Source organism: Haemaphysalis longicornis, unplaced genomic scaffold (assembly GCF_048455015.1).
Source record: "Haemaphysalis longicornis isolate Haplotype H1 unplaced genomic scaffold, Haemaphysalis longicornis Haplotype H1 scaffold_5, whole genome shotgun sequence".
NCBI classification, from domain to species: domain Eukaryota; kingdom Metazoa; phylum Arthropoda; class Arachnida; order Ixodida; family Ixodidae; genus Haemaphysalis; species Haemaphysalis longicornis.
The window spans coordinates 146,498,996-146,515,437 of NW_027526385.1; positions in this window are offsets into that span (position 1 = coordinate 146,498,996).

Below are 16,442 nucleotides of genomic sequence, written 5' to 3' on the forward strand. Positions count from 1 at the left end.
GATCCTGAATTCTTCTACTTTACGTCTTACTGTTAACTCATTTATCGGCTTCTTTCGTACTAGCTTGCTGCGGTTCCTCCTCAAATCTAGCCTAATTCGAGATCTTACCATACGGTGGTCACTACACCTTACCCTTCCGAGCACTTGCACATCCTGTATCTAGCCTCTGTATCTACACTGTATCTAGCCTCTAAGTCAAGGTGGCTTCACACAAGCGCTGCACAAGCGCACATGCGACGCTTCGTTGACTGGCACGCCAGTAGGTAAATATAAGGCCACTTGAAGGTGGGAGAAGAGTCAGAGAAGTAAATAGGGTAATAAGGAAATAAAATCAAGTGATACTTTTACCGTACAGCGTAAAACTAGGGTGCAGGAAGCACTTTTTTGCGCTGGGAGAACAAGCACAGCGGTTAGCAGCACGACTACGCATCTGCGAACACTTTTCCGCCTAAAAAATGCAATTGTTAGACGTGAGATATTGTGTAAACTTGTGGCACGCTTACTACACGAGCGCAATACAACGAATAGTCACCTAAGCTGTTTGAAATGCTAAAAATAAATAAAAGTGTAAAGTGGTTATACATTATATACCTTATATTTCCAAGGTCGGCAGAGCTCGCCCGTGGCTGAGTGGTCTGGAGCGCTTGATATGCTATTCCAAGTGTTTTCCAAGTCATGAGTTCGAATCCCCGGGGGTACTTTCATTTTTTATAAGTGGACTTTTTTGTTTTCGGCCGATGTTTTCTATACTGAGTTCACCATTTCTTGGGCCGTAACGTTCACTGTTCAACGAACTAGTTCACAGAACGCTCGCAGGCTGACACTGTCGTGCTAGCGAGTTCTCATTTGCGTGCTATTGCCATAAGCGCCTACCACTTGCGGCCAGTAAGTACAGACCAGAATCAACAGACCCTTGGCATGGTGCGCACACGCTATTTACGGTAAAGGCATGAGTGAGGCAAGCTCCAAATACGGGGGGAAAGTGGATGGCATTTTAGTGTCTACGGAGATGCAAAGGGCGTTCATCCACTGCGTAGACCTAGGCTAGTGATTGCTACGATTCCAAGCCGTCCTGGGAAGCTTATCTTAGGCATTTTACCGCCGACCACATGGAAAAAGCCCGGAATGACGAATACTAAAAAATCGAGAATGCCCATCCAACGATTCCATCGGATGTTAAGCACGTTGTTTTACAGAACGGAAACCAGAACTTGTTTGAATGCTAATCTCCGGCATCGTCCAATCACGGTGCGTCTCCTCCCGGCGTCACAGCCTTTAGTTGGTGCGGCCGCCGCAAACCACGCATGGTAGGTTTTCTTCTTTCGTGCTTTTGAAAATATTTATTGACTTATCAACCTAATAAACGACGAAAATTTTGTTAATTTGAGCCAGTCTTCGCACTGCAAGAAAAAATGGGAGTTTGACAAGTTGACTTCAGTGTCCATTTAGGCAGGCGGTCGTGTGGCCCGCAGAGGAGAATCTTGACGCGATGACTTGAGAACAACAACAAAAAAATTCTTCTGCGGATACACAAACACTCCAGAAAAAAACTGGTGACCTGATTGGCAACAAAATAAAGCACACGCGCAACGCGGAGGAATGACTAACACTCAAGTCCGAACCAAAGTTCGAGCGGAAGGAAAAACGAGGGGACACGCCCACTTTCCAGTCTATTCGACGCTCGGCGGGATGACGTCGGTGGAACGTGTTCAGCGCTACCCATGTACGGTGCCGGTGGTCGAAGACGTGGCGGGACGCTCGGCGGGATGACGTCAGTGGAACGTGTTGAGCGCTACCCATGTACGGTGCCGGTGGGGCGAAGACGTGGCGGGACGCTCGGTGGGATGACGTCGGTGGAACGTGTTGAGTGCTACCCATGTACGGTGGCGGTGGTCCGAAGACGTGACGGGATACTTTCTCGGCGTCGCCTTTTGAGACGCAGTGGCCCCAGGTCGGAACGCCGATGCCCGCACTCGTGCCTGGCCACTCCAGGCCTCGCCCCGAACCTTCGCCCGGAGCACGCATCCGGATTACTCCAGTGGGAACAGGCACGACGCGTTGCAGCAAAGGGCTCCCGGAACAGCTCCCGGGACGATTGTAAGAGCACGGTGCAAGCACGCTCCTGGCGTGACCTCGAACCGCCTCACGAGGAGTCCTTGCGCCCGTTCCTCTAGCGCTGTCTCGTCGCTAGTCACTCCCGGCACACTTCCCTCTCGTGCTCTCCGCTCCGCGTGGTCCCGTTCGCCGTCGCCTTCCACCCCGGCTCGCTTCCGTCGTCTGCTGGCGCGGTCTCGCGGCCCAGGGATGCAAATCATCACAGAGGGACATTTATTATATCCAATACTTTTGATTATTGTACTATTGGTCAGAAATTGTCGGCACTCTTTTCATATCGCTACGTCACGCTATTGCAAGCTCACCCTGCGCTGAGAAGGCACTAAGCAGCGTGTGTAAAGTTATCCCGGTCTCGCATACGATACCAGCATTGTGTCAGTGTTTTCTGTTCCACCGCCCATGGTTTTCACGCTAAAGTTCAAATTTCTAGTCAATACTCGGCGAACCCCAAGCAATTCTATGCGTATACTCATTGCGTTTGGAAGATCCGCTCTCAGTAATCTCCATTTTTACCTTAGTTGTAACCTATGAATCATCCCATATACGCAAGCATACACAGCGTGCCTTTCATTGATTATTTTTTTCAGATTGCCCCAACTCCCTCTTGCGTCGGCCAATAAATGTACAACTGGTCTCGGGCTTTAGCTCACTGGCATGTATTGTTATTTTGGATGATGTTTTTTTACGTAGAAGACATATCAGTCATGCACAAAGGATGCCCGTTGTAAGTGGGAGCTATCTTATGAACAATGAATGGAAACAAATCCTTTGAATCCCACCTAGTACGCGTCGTGACTGTATTCATTATTGCACTTTGTAATTCGATTAAATTAGGTGTAACATCTCCGCAAGATTGTAAGCACAATATTGTAAGCATCATATTATTGTTGTGCAATTTGTGAGTATATCAAAGGATTTAAAACCAGTGGAAAAAGACAGGGGAAAGAACACAAAAACACAAGGCGCACATGGGTTTTACACTGCAACACCTGCATATGCTTGCAATCACGAAAACGTGAAGAAAATTTTACAATATATTTATTCACAGGTTGCTAAATATGCAAAGTCTTCATCTTAATGGAAGCGGTAATATTTTAGTTCATACAATGTTCTTCTTGTGCTGCAATGTACGACATGCATAAGTAGATATAGGAAAAGTATAAAAACGAAAGCTACATTACAAAGCGTCTTTTACGTCCAAAAATGTGCACAAATTAGTGCAAATTTGAATGCACGCAAAAAAGCCAGCTTCTAACAAAATTATCATACAATATCAGTTTTAATTTTCAGCGACTGCTGTGCAATGAATGTCGTTTAACGAATGGTGTTCAGTAGGCTCGCAAAAAGTTACATTTCGTTAAGCCGTGGGTCAATCAGCCTTGTTTTCGTCTTCCCCGTTTGCGCATGTTGCTGTTTTTATCACGTGCGATAGTTTTTTTTTCGCTTGAAAGAAATGCGGGTGGCAGCGTCACCACCGTTTTAGCTAGCGGAATGCAGCACAATCGGTGCACTCAAACAAATGTTGTACCGCCAAGCGGCAGTCAAAAGCATCGTATGAAGCTCGCTGTTAGAGTTACAGATCACTTTCCTGAGCAGTCAAGCCTTGAAAGACTGTGACTTTATTCCACCCGGCGCATTGCCGGCAAAGCGGTAAAAAGATGCCGATAAGAGTTAAACGTTCCCAAGAAATATTCAAGGGTGCAACAAGGCCAAAAAGAATAGTGAATGGGAATTTGCACCTTTTTGTTAGCCCAAGAATATATTAATTGATTCAAATTGCTTTTTCATTACTAAGAAATTAGTTATCCCTTGAACACTTCGTTTTTGTCAGTATTCTCAGGGAAATGCAGGTGTTTGCAATTAACGCGTGGGAAATAAGGGTTCCGCAATGAAGCGGACAACCGGACGACCAAGCACACGCTCACATAAACATCCGGGTTTAGCCATTTTCGGTGGACACCACAAGGGAACAAATGATATCATGTTGAAAATGTTCTAAAGTAATTATTTCTCAAATCATCATGATAACAAAACAAATATTAGAGCTAAGAACTGTTCCATTACCGCTAGAACCACGGGGCCTTTATGCCCAACAGCCCCGTTTGGTCACTTTGGGACACATTTGTCCCGCTGCCTACTTGGCGCAGATACTTCTGGTAAAGTGGTCCCAATAACCTGTACAGTTCACACGGGTGGCCGTTGAATACTTTCAATGGACAGTTAGCGTCGACCCCTTCATTGCTCGGTGAGCACCAGTAATACCACACCAGTTAAAGCTCTAGTTTATTGGCGCAGGCACGCTACTGTCGCCGTATGCCAGTGTTCTTCCATTAAGGGTGGTTGTTCAGCAGGGAAATATTTTCCCCCCTTCACACAAAAATAACATCGGTGCGGTAGAACCAGCCCAATCTACCACGACGCGTATCGCTCTGCTTTTGGTAAAAAACAGTTCGTTTATATATGCACGATCAGAAACCAAAAAATGTAGTTGTTGGTTGTTTTTAAGCAGTTACTCTAGTCCAAGAAAGAATATTGTCTCGACAGAAGTTTTTGGTGCTTAAAAATAGCTCACAAAAACGGCCGAATATGAGACATGGACACAAAAAACGAAATGAGTCTAACTGTCTTTCAGCCCGCTTTCCTTCAGCGGCAACGTTACGAAACGGCAGCTGGATTGTTCTGCTACAGTCGCTTGCTGAAGTTATTGACCCGTAGGCAATACCGCGATATTTCTGAGGGTGCAACTGTGCCAAGGACGTGAAATAGAAAGTGGGACTTATATCTCCCGTCCCACTTTCCAAACAAAAGATAACGTTAATTTTTCTTAGCCTCTACATTTTCCGTGAAATACAGTGAAACCTCGTTTATTCGAACTCGCCTAGTTCGAAGAACTGGTTTATTCTAACTGATGCTGTGATCTCGGCAGGGTTAGGATATTAAAAGGTTTCGTTAATTGGAACTTCTTTAATTCCACCGAATTTTCCGGCCTCTTACACTGTAACGGGGTTACTAAATGTGGACCACTTTTTGGGAAATGTCTGCGGCTATCGAGACACTTCTTTATTACATGTCTAATGAATTTAATATGTTTGAAATGTCTGTACACGAAGAGTTGTGATACTCAAGAGTAGTATATTCCTTCAGGATGGTAGGAAATGGTGAACGTCGAGGTTTACCAGTAAAGATTGGACGGGTCCAAGTCTTACGAAATACGCGTACAGATTGAAAAGGGTAGTAAACTGCTTGGTCGGTATATAATACTATTACAACATTAATATTAGTATAATATTACCCGTATAAAATTATTAAAAATTATATAATATTGTTGACAAAACAAGACTCGAAAGTGTCTTTAAACTTTTTACGCTTCTGTGACATCATTGTGATTCCTACTCGAATCACCACCCGATAGTGCAAGGAAGTATCATGAGCGTTTTGCACTGCCTTTTCTTGTATAAGCCCTTTTTACTTTTTGCGAAGGTTCCTTAAAACACTCTGATGCTCTGTAGACTGCAAGATAGGTAGAACTCGGTTTTCTGCGTTGTCGCCGGCTGAGCTTGAAGTCGATGCCTAATTCATGGTTTGCCACTAAAGGTTCGCCGCGGCCGGCAGATTTCATCCACGTGACTTCAATAGTGCAACCAGAAAGGAATTGTTCAGGACTTTTTCACATATGCAAGCGAAGATTCCGTGAACAATGCCACTTCAAGCATCCTTTCAAATATTTCGTGAACTTTGTGTACCCGATTGTAATGGTTAGACGCCAAACGACAGCCACATGGGTAATGTCCAAATGTATTTCTAACAAGACTACAAAAAGCACCCCAAAATATGTGAAAATTCCTCCACAAAAGCCGTGTTAAAATTTTAGAAACCGGAAAGCTTTCACTTAGTGGAGTGATACAGGTTTCAATATTCACGCAGCAGTTTACCTACAGAAAGGTTTTACACGGTCCTGCCGCATCAGAACGGCTTCCAAATCTGAACACGCACAGAACTTACTGTTTCTGCTCTTAGATGTTACGGTTTTATGAGTTACAAAAACATTTACGCTCCATATCGAAGAGGCACCCAATTGCTGAGGCTTACAATGATAAGAAATGTGATATACTTTTTACTCTAACCCTACAGGGTTAGAGTAAAAGTATATCACATTTCTCCAAGGAAACCGGAATTAATAAACCAAAAGGGCTCACATCTGGACAGTGGACGCATCTGCTGAACCTCTGCATCTGCCTTGTGGATTCAATCCCGCTAAGTCAGATGAGCAAGTCATCGTCACAATTCAAGCAGTTAGTGATGTCTCCAATGTCACGATCTACGAGGCCGGCTATTGTGATCAGTTTTGGCGCATAATTAACGCATCACTTCCTTCCGGCAAGTAGCGTGCGCTACGAAGCTTGCCATCCTTGTACACTCTCGTATTCGACTTCGCGCAAAACTAACACCCGCCACCGCCGCCTCCATCTCGCCCGCACCATAGTATGAACACAGGTGATGCGGCACGTATCCGTCAACAGGCATGTAGAGCGTCTATACAAGAATCAAAAGCCACCAAAGAGCGCAGCAAGAAATGCTGATGAGGGGTATCATCCGGGAGTTTTCCAGCCCGTGGGCGTCTCGGATGACCCTGGTGAGGAAGACGCAGAGTTCAAGCAGATTTTGTGCGGATGGCTGTCAACTGATTGCCTTTACAAACAAAGATGTCTACGCTATCCCACGAATTGATGACGTGATTGACTGCCTCCCTTGAGCGTCACACTTATCATCGATTGATCTCCGCTCCAGTTATTGGGAGATACCAATGCAGTTGACGGACGAAGAGAAGACAGATTTTGTGACACAAGACGGCAGTTTAAACATGGTAATTTTTTGAGGTGTTGCACTGCACTGGCCACGCTTGAGAGATTCATGAACACCACCGGTGTAGGTCGGAAATCGTAAATCTGCATGTGCCACTTATATGACGTCATTATTTTCGGCAAGAACATACAAGTGAATAATAGCCGCCTCAGCATAGTTCTTGACTGCACAAACCAGCGGCTTGTCATTAAACTATAAAAAGGGTCCTTTTAGGAAGGGTCAAACAGTAGACCTTCGATTTCCCGTTGGCAAGTACGAACTTCGATGACATGCCAGAACCTTTCTTCGGTATGTGCTTTCTAGTTGACGGGCACCATAAAGGATTTGAACCGTTTCGTTTGTTTATTCAAAATTTCTCAAAACATGCTCATCTCCTCACGGCACTACTGCAAAAAGACACTCCCTCTTTGTGGAAGCCGGGGTGTGAGTCTTCGTTTACCCAACTGAAATTTTTGCTAACCTCCAAACGTGTTCAGCGGCGTTTTAAGCACACTGCGCCAGTAAACTCCACAGTGACGCCACTGGTCTGGCGTTAACGCTGTTCTCATGTGGACCCAGGATGCAGCAGAGGATGTTATGACGTACACACTATCCGTCACAAAAGGGTACAGGAATAATACGGTCACGGAAATGCAATGTCTTGCATTGGCCTTTTCCATAAAAACGTTCTTGACCAACATATAAGGACGTTAGTTCACGACAGTTATGAACCACCATTCTAAGTGGTGGCCGGTGAATCTTCGCTATACATTAAGCCGGCTCGCTTGTTAGGCGCTACGACTCTAAGAATATGGCTTTTCAGTGTCCTAAATTATGGTCACCGCCAAGGTGATGCTGCCTATCACGCCTCCGTGCCGAGACCGCTGTTTATAACGATGACCCTTTCGACGAATGAGTGGCAACTGTTTCGAATGGTGCACCCGACCCTTTGATGTTAGTTCAAGAAGAGCCAAACGACCCTTCACTTGCTTCTTCAAATCGGCGCAACCGCCCACTTCGCAGACACCATTAATCATTCACGATGAAGTATTCTACAAAAAACTACTCCGCAGATGCCACGCCTTTTCGTCGTAGTTCGTGAGAGCCTCCTCCAATCAGTTCTTTTTGCTATGCATGACGATTAAACTTCTGGCAATTTTAGTTTTGCACACAATTTTTAGTGAATTAGAAATTTGCTGCCGTTTTTAATAGTCCACATTGAGAAATCATTCACAGCAGTACGTCGCCAATTGCACAGAGTGTAATCGGCATAAATGGCCTACCAAATCCTTCTCAGGCACATTGCAACCCGTAAATGTGCCAACAGTTCCACTCGAAAAAGGAGGCCTTTTTTCAGGCGGCCGACTTGTAAAGATCTGAAGCGGAAATTGCAGATTGATTGTGTCGTTGACTATCTTACGAGGTACGCTGAAGCAACCACGGTAATTTCGGCTAAAGCTGCAGATGAGTACAATATTTATTTCAACCGTGCTAGCTTGCGCCATTGAGCTCTCTGTGTTATAAGTACAGACCGCGGGAGACAGTTTACAGCCGGTGTTGTAGGAGAGGAACTCCGTTTTATGGTACGAACTTTCGCCACTCAACGCCCTACTGTACGCAGTGCCTCCGCTGGATGACGCCACCGTGCGGATCGCGGTGCGATCGTGTAACGCGAGCAGGCGAGCGGAAGCCGCGCCAGCGCACCACCGCCGCAGAGAGCAAAAAGAGCGCTCCCCGGTGGGCTCTGCGAGTCAATTTCGTAAAGAAAATCAGTTCATTAAAACGAATTGTTTCAGTTCAGCCAACGGTTCTTATTATAGGTAACACTAGCATGCAATACACTGATAGAAAATCTAAACGCACAAACTGGACCCTTACAAACATGATGTCCATGTATGTAGCATCCAACCATAAAAAGTGGGGTACCGTTCTGCCCTAATTGCATAAGCATACGATTCAAAGAAGCACGACATTACAGGATGCGCTCCTTACTACACAGTGTACGTCCGAGTTCCGCACAGTCTAATGGACATCTTCTTTTTCTCACACGGCGGCAATTCATTCGTTGCCCAAACTTTCGGTCTTTCCTAATAGGCATGCCGCCTAGCTCCCCTTCGCACTATTTCCTATCAGGCGCGAATGAAGACGCATTATAACTAACGACTGCCTACCATTACATACGTTCCAGGGGGAGTCGTGTGGAAGTTGGACAGAGCAAAATCCACCAGACGTTTCGGTCGAAGTGCCCTGGTTTCTTCGTTGTGATCAAGTGCTTAAGGAAAGTCAACTACCTCATTGCTCCAGTATCCTCTCACGGCCACGGTTCAAGCCGCACTCAGACGTCCACGTTGACCACTTCAAGCGCTGCAATTACAGTCAGCCTAACAAAGCTCGAACACGAGCGTCATTTTCCCTACCCCCCCCCCCTCCAAGTTGTTAGGACACGCCAGAGATTAAACGAAGCAGTTCGAGCTACGCGTCAAAGCTTATGAAGGGAACTAGCACAAGTAGAAGTAGAAGTAGGAGCTCGAATAGAGCAGCAGGATAACGTGAGTCGCACTCTAGCAGAAAGATGGGGTGAGGTGAATCAATCATCGCGGCTTGACCTATACACTTGTGCCTCCGTCTTGGCCCCTTCACCGTCAACAAATCACTTCCACCTGTTACAACGGCACGAATTGCGAAATGGTTTGCTAAAGGGCTAGTTAGTAAATTGTACTAAGAAGAAAAATAGCGCAGAAGACAGGAAGAAGTAAAAACTGCAGGCAGCGCCGGTGGTTCTGAGGCATTGCTTCATCCCGTCTTTATCGCCGGTTTTCTTATCGGAAGATATATATATATATATATATATATATATATATATATATATTTATTTATATATATATGTATATATACGGATATGCGTGTGTGTGAGTAGCGAATCAGAATGGGAAATTAGGGCCTCATTAAATGAAGACAGAACAAAGAGAAGGTTGAGGGTAAATGCCTGAGTAGATGGAGGAAAAGAGCCCCGCCGGGCATTTTTTCTCAAGATTCTTTCTGTCGCTCCGAACTCTTTATCTGTTTGAATGACCTACCACAGTCTCCCCTTTGCTTCCCGAGGTTTTCGGACTGCCAAACAGTTAGTTCTCTGTAAATAAATAAATAATTATATATATATATATATATATATATATATATATATATATATATATATATATATATATATATATATAGATATATTTTCACCACTTTGTTTTCGACTCAAAAAATTCTTCATCTCTTTCTATGACCCACCACAACCTCCCCTTTGCTTTCCGAGGTTTTCTTGACTGCCAACCCTTACTTTGTGTTTATTTCACGGAGCCCCTCATTTCCCATTTTCTGATTCGCTACATGCCTAGCGAGGGCCTCTGTTCTGGCAGTCTTGGTGCCAAAGGGAGCTTAAGAGGGTTCAACGCTGGTCGGCCACTCTCGACATGTCGTAGACACTCGAGTCACAGCCCGGGGGTTAAAAAGAAGATCCCCTTCACCCCGAGTAGTCCGAGTGGCGCTGGCTACCACCCCCAAGTGCAGGAAACAAAAATACCTTAACATAAATACCCGAGAAAGTGCTGGGGAAACGGCCCCGCCGGTAGCGTAGTGGTTATCGCACCAGACCGGTATTCTGGAGGTCGTGGGTTCGGATCCCACCCGGCGGGCATTTTTTCACCACTTTCTTTTCGACTCAAAAAATTCTTCATCTCTTTCTATGACCCACCACAACCTCCCCTTTGCTTTCCGAGGTTTTCTTGACTGCCAACCCTTACTTTGTGTTTATTTCACGGAGCCCCTCATTTCCCATTTTCTGATTCGCTATATATATATATATATATATATATATATATATATATATATATATATACCTACATATAAAATATATGTAATACATATATTGTCACGGCCCTCTTGACACTTCACATGGCAATGCACTGGACCACTTGGTGGTCAATCCATCATACATTTCATGTATGGGTACGTGTCGCATCAGTGGGTCGCGCAAGCAAAGCCGAAGCGAAGTCAAAGAGGTCGCCCAGAGACAGACTGGCTCGAACTACGCTGGTATCCTCTGCTTCGGACTATACGCGCCATTCTTTGAGAATAGATCGATTTTATGCACAGCGTGTAAATAGTCCGTATCTGCGTCGTAACATCTTTTTGGTAAAGGTACAGGATGAGCATCCTCATCCTGCCCCTCTCCAGCATCGCGCCGTCTCGGCTCCTGAAGCGTTCTTCTCCAGGCTCTTGGACCGCGTTGACATGCACCCACCGGTGAGCCATCACGTCATCTGTTCCCCAGCCCGTGCCCCCCGCCTATGACGAGCCGAAATCAGCCGAGACCTGAGAAACCGCGACCAGACAAGACGACGATGCCGTGCCCCTGCCCCGTTCGCCGGCGCCTCTTCTCAAGGGGTTTGGACATTGCTTTATGACGTCGGCGGGCATGGCTGTTCCGGGGCCAGTCTTCACCAAGCTCTTTATCCGTACACGTGGTGGCAACGTCATCTTAATTGTGTATTATCATTGAATCGTTTGGAGTCACTACACTCGCTCACCTACTGAGGCCTTGACCGGGACGGTCTTCCTCTCGACAGCAGGGTTACGTTACAAGACGACGAAGAGGATGCGAACAACGAAACGTGGTGCAACGTGCGAAGACGAAGAAGCTGGGTAGGCGTCATGGCCGACATCTTGTAAATACTGAAAATACAGCGTTCGCCCATCTCATGCTACACGTCCTTTGTCCTGTCACCACGTAACAATAGATATATGTATTTATATATATATCTATATATATATATATATATATATATATATATATATATATATATATATATATATATTGATATATATATATAAATATATATATATATATATATATATATATATATATATATATATATATATATATATATATATATATATATATATATATATATATATATATATACGAAAAAATCCCGTGTTAAAAATATTTAGGCGCCGGTTGAAGATCCCCAGGTGGTGAAAGTTACTCTCAAGACCCCCACTACGGCGTGCCGCATCGTCTGCGTTGCGTCGGCGCGTTAAACCCTACAATCAATCGATATTCGTATACATATGGGTATACAAACACACACATGTATATATATATATGTATATACGTATATATCTATATATATATATACATGTATAAGGGTTGGCAGTCAAGAAAACCTCGGAAAGCAAAGGGGAGGTTGTGGTGGGTCATACTACGCTACCGGCGGGGCTGTTTCCCCAGCACTTTCTCGGGTATTTATGTTAAGGTATTTTTGTTTCCTACACTTGGGGGTGGTAGCCAGCGCCACTCGGACTACTCGGGGTGAAGGGGACCTTCTTTTTAACCCCCGGGCCGTGACTCGAGTGTCTACGACATGTCGAGAGTGGTCGACCAGCGTTGAACCCTCTTAAGCTCCCTTTGGCACCAAGACTGCCAGAACAGAGGCCCTCGCTACGCATGTAGCGAATCAGAAAATGGGAAATGAGGGGCTCCGTGAAATAAGACAGAAAATAAGGGTTGGCAGTCCAGAAAACCTCGGAAAGCAAAGGGGAGGTTGTGGTGGGTCATAGAAGAGATGAAGAATTTTTTTGAGTCGAAAAGAAAGTGGTGAAAAAATGCCCGCCGGGTGGGATCCGAACCCACGACCTCCAGAATACCGGTCTGGTGCGATAACCACTACGCTACCGGCGGGGCTGTTTCCCCAGCAGTTTCTCGGGTATTTATGTTAAGGTATTTTTGTTTCCTGCACTTGGGGGTGGTAGCCAGCGCCACTCGGACTACTCGGGGTGAAGGGGATCTTCTTTTTAACCCCCGGGCCGTGACTCGAGTGTCTACGACATGTCGAGAGTGGTCGACCAGCGTTGAACCCTCTTAAGCTCCCTTTGGCACCAAGACTGCCAGAACAGAGGCCCTCGCTAAGCATGTAGCGAATTAGAAAATGGGAAATGAGGGGCTCCGTGAAATAAGACAGAAAATAAGGGTTGGCAGTCAAGAAAACCTCGGAAAGCAACGGGGAGGTTGTGGTGGGTCATAGAAAGAGATGAACAATTTTTCGAGTCGAAAAGAAAGTGGTGAAAAAATGCCCGCCGGGTGGGATCCGAACCCACGACCTCCAGAATACCGGTCTGGTGCGATAACCACTACGCTACCGGCGGGGCTGTTTCCCCAGAACTTTCTCGGGTATTTATGTTAAGGTATTTTTGTTTCCTGCACTTGGGGGTGGTAACCAGCGCTACTCGGACTACTCGGGGTGAAGAAGACCTCCTTTTTAACCCCCGGGCCATGACTCGAGTGTCTACGACATGTCGAGAGTGGTCGACCAGCGTTGAACCCTCTTAAGCTCCCTTTGGCACCAAGACTGCCAGAACAGAGGCCCTCGCTAAGCATGTAGCGAATAAGAAAATGAGAAATGAGGGGCTCCGTGAAATAAGACAGAAAATAAGGGTTGGCAGTCAAGAAAACCTCCGAAAGCAAAGGGGAGGTTGCGGTGGGTCATAGAAAGAGATGAAGAATTTTTTTGAGTCGAAAAGAAAGTGGTGAAAAAGTGCCCGCCGGGTGGGATCCGAACCCACGACCTCCAGAATACCGGTCTGGTGCGATAACCACTACGCTACCGGCGGGGCTCCCACGGGGCGGGGCGGGGATCCCACCCGGCGGGCATTTTTTCACCACTTTCTTTTCGACTCAAAAAAATTCTTCATCTCTTTCTATGACCCACCACAACCTCCCCTTTGCTTTCCGAGGTTTTCTTGACTGCCAACACTTATTTTCTGTCTTATTTCACGGAGCCCCTCATTTCCCATTTTCTGATTCGCTACATGCTTAGCGAGGGCCTCTGTTCTGGCAGTCTTGGTGCCAAAGGGAGCTTAAGAGGGTTCAACGCTGGTAGACCACTCTCGACATGTCGTAGACACTCGAGTCACGGCCCGGGGGTTACAAAGAAGGTCCCCTTCACCCCGAGTAGACCGAGTGGCGCTGGCTACCACCCCCAAGTGCAGGAAACAAAAATACCTTAACATAAATACCCGAGAAAGTGCTGGGGAAACAGCCCCGCCGGTAGCGTAGTGGTTATCGCGCCAGACCGGTATTCTGGAGGTAGTGGGTTCGGATCCCACCCGGCGGGCATTTTTTCACCACTTTCTTTTCGACTCAAAAAAATTCTTCATCTCTTTCTATGACCCACCACAACCTCCCCTTTGCTTTCCGAGGTTTTCTTGACTGCAACCCTTATTTTCTGTCTTATTTCACGGAGCCCCTCATTTCCCATTTTCTGATTCGCTACATGCCTTAGCGAGTGCCTCTGTTCTGGCAGTCTTGGTGCCAAAGGTAGCTTAAGATGGTTCAACGCTGGTCGACCACTCTCGACATGTCGTAGACACTCGAGTCACGGCCCGGGGGTTGAAAAGAAGGTCCCCTTCACCCCGAGTAGTCCGAGTGGCGCTGGCTACCACCCCCAAGTGCAGGAAACAAAAATACCTTAACATAAATACCCGAGAAAGTGCTGGGGAAACAGCCCCGCCGGTAGCGTAGGGGTTATCGCACCAGACCGGTATTCTGGAGGTCGTGGGTTCGGATCCCACCCGGCGGGCATTTTTTCACCACTTTCTTTTCGACTCAAAAAAATTCTTCATGTCTTTCTATGACCCACCACAACCTCCCCTTTGCTTTCCGAGGTTTTCTTGACTGCCAACCCTTATTTTCTGTCTTATTTCACGGAGCCCCTCATTTCCCATTTTCTGATTCGCTACATGCTTAGCGAGGGCCTCTGTTCTGGCAGTCTTGGTGCCAAAGGGAGCTTAAGAGGGTTCAACGCTGGTCGACCACTCTCGACATGTCGTAGACACTCGAATCACGGCCCGGGGGCTAAAAAGAAGGTCCCCTTCACCCCGAGTAGTCCGAGTGGCGCTGGCTACCACCCCCAAGTGCAGGAAACAAAAATACCTTAACATAAATACCCGAGAAAGTGCTGGGGAAACAGCCCTGCCGGTAGCGTAGTGGTTATCGCACCAGACCGGTATTCTGGAGGTCGTGGGTTCGGATCCCACCCGGCGGGCATTTTTTCACCACTTTCTTTTCGACTCAAAAAAATTCTTCATCTCTTTCTATGACCCACCACAACTTCCCCTTTGCTTTCCGAGGTTTTCTTGACTGCCAACCCTTATTTTCTGTCTTATTTCACGGAGCCCCTCATTTCCTATTTCTGATTCGCTATATACATATATATATATATAAGACAATAATGAGAATTGGCGGTGAAGAAAACATCGGAAGGAAAAGGAGAGGGTCGACCACTCTCGACATGTCGTAGACACTCGAGTCACGGCCCGGGTGTCAAAAAGAAGGTCCCCTTTGCCCCGATTAGTCAGAGTGGCGCTGGCTACCACCCCCAAGCGCAGGAAACAAAAATACCTAACATAAATACCCAGAAAGTGGAGGGGAAATAAATCCCCACCGGTAGCGTAGTGGTTATCAAACCAGACCGCTATTCTGGAGGTTGTGGGTTCCGATCCCACCTGGCGGGCATTTTTTCTCCACTTTCTTTCTTTCCAAATTATTTATCGGTTTCAATTACCTTCCACATCCTCCCCTTTGCTGTCCGACTTTCTCTTGACTGCCAACCCTTATTTCTGTCTTACTTTCAACTAGCCACTCATTTCGTATTGTGATTCGCTATATATATATATATATATAGGTGTGTGTGTGTGTGTGTGTGTATTTATATGTTTATATTTCTTGAAAATATTTGAACGTGCGGATATTTAGTGTACATATCCTCTTAAGGAGGCACAATAGGAGTGTAGCGCATGTCTGTTTGGAAGACATGTTCTTGAATGTGGAATCCAGCAAACATTCTTTTGTTGGCGTCGCCGTTGTCTAAGGTTGCCTGTGGCTGCAAAAGGCGCGTTAAATATTATATTTTCTGAAAATATTTATTGGAGGTCAACGCCATTATGAGATCCCACGGTATTTGCGCAGGCCTTACTTGCATTGCTGCAGCCACCCCGTACTGAATGTACTCAGCTGAGCGCCATACCAATTCGTCCGCCTGGCGCAGAAAACACGGGGACGCGCATTCTGGCATTTTATTGCGGCCCCACGACATACCGACAGTTTTTCGATGAGAAAATATCTCGAGATCACCACTCGCGATTAGTTAGAGCTTTTGAGTTAATATTGTTTGTTTCTTTAGTTCCACTATCTTAGAATAATTTTTTGGGTTCGGGTAGGAACGGTCATGTTCAATACAGCAAAGTTAGTGCCTTCATTGTAAAATATTGCAAGGATTGCCAGTACGTTCGAGAACGCTTGCAGGGGGAACTTGAAATAATTTCTGTGGGGCAGTTGTGGAACCTGAATAGAAGATTGAAAAGAATATCTTGGATATTTAGAAGATTCTCTTCCGGGGGTTGCCTAAGTTAAGTGGTAGGCTAAAACACCTGAAGTACTT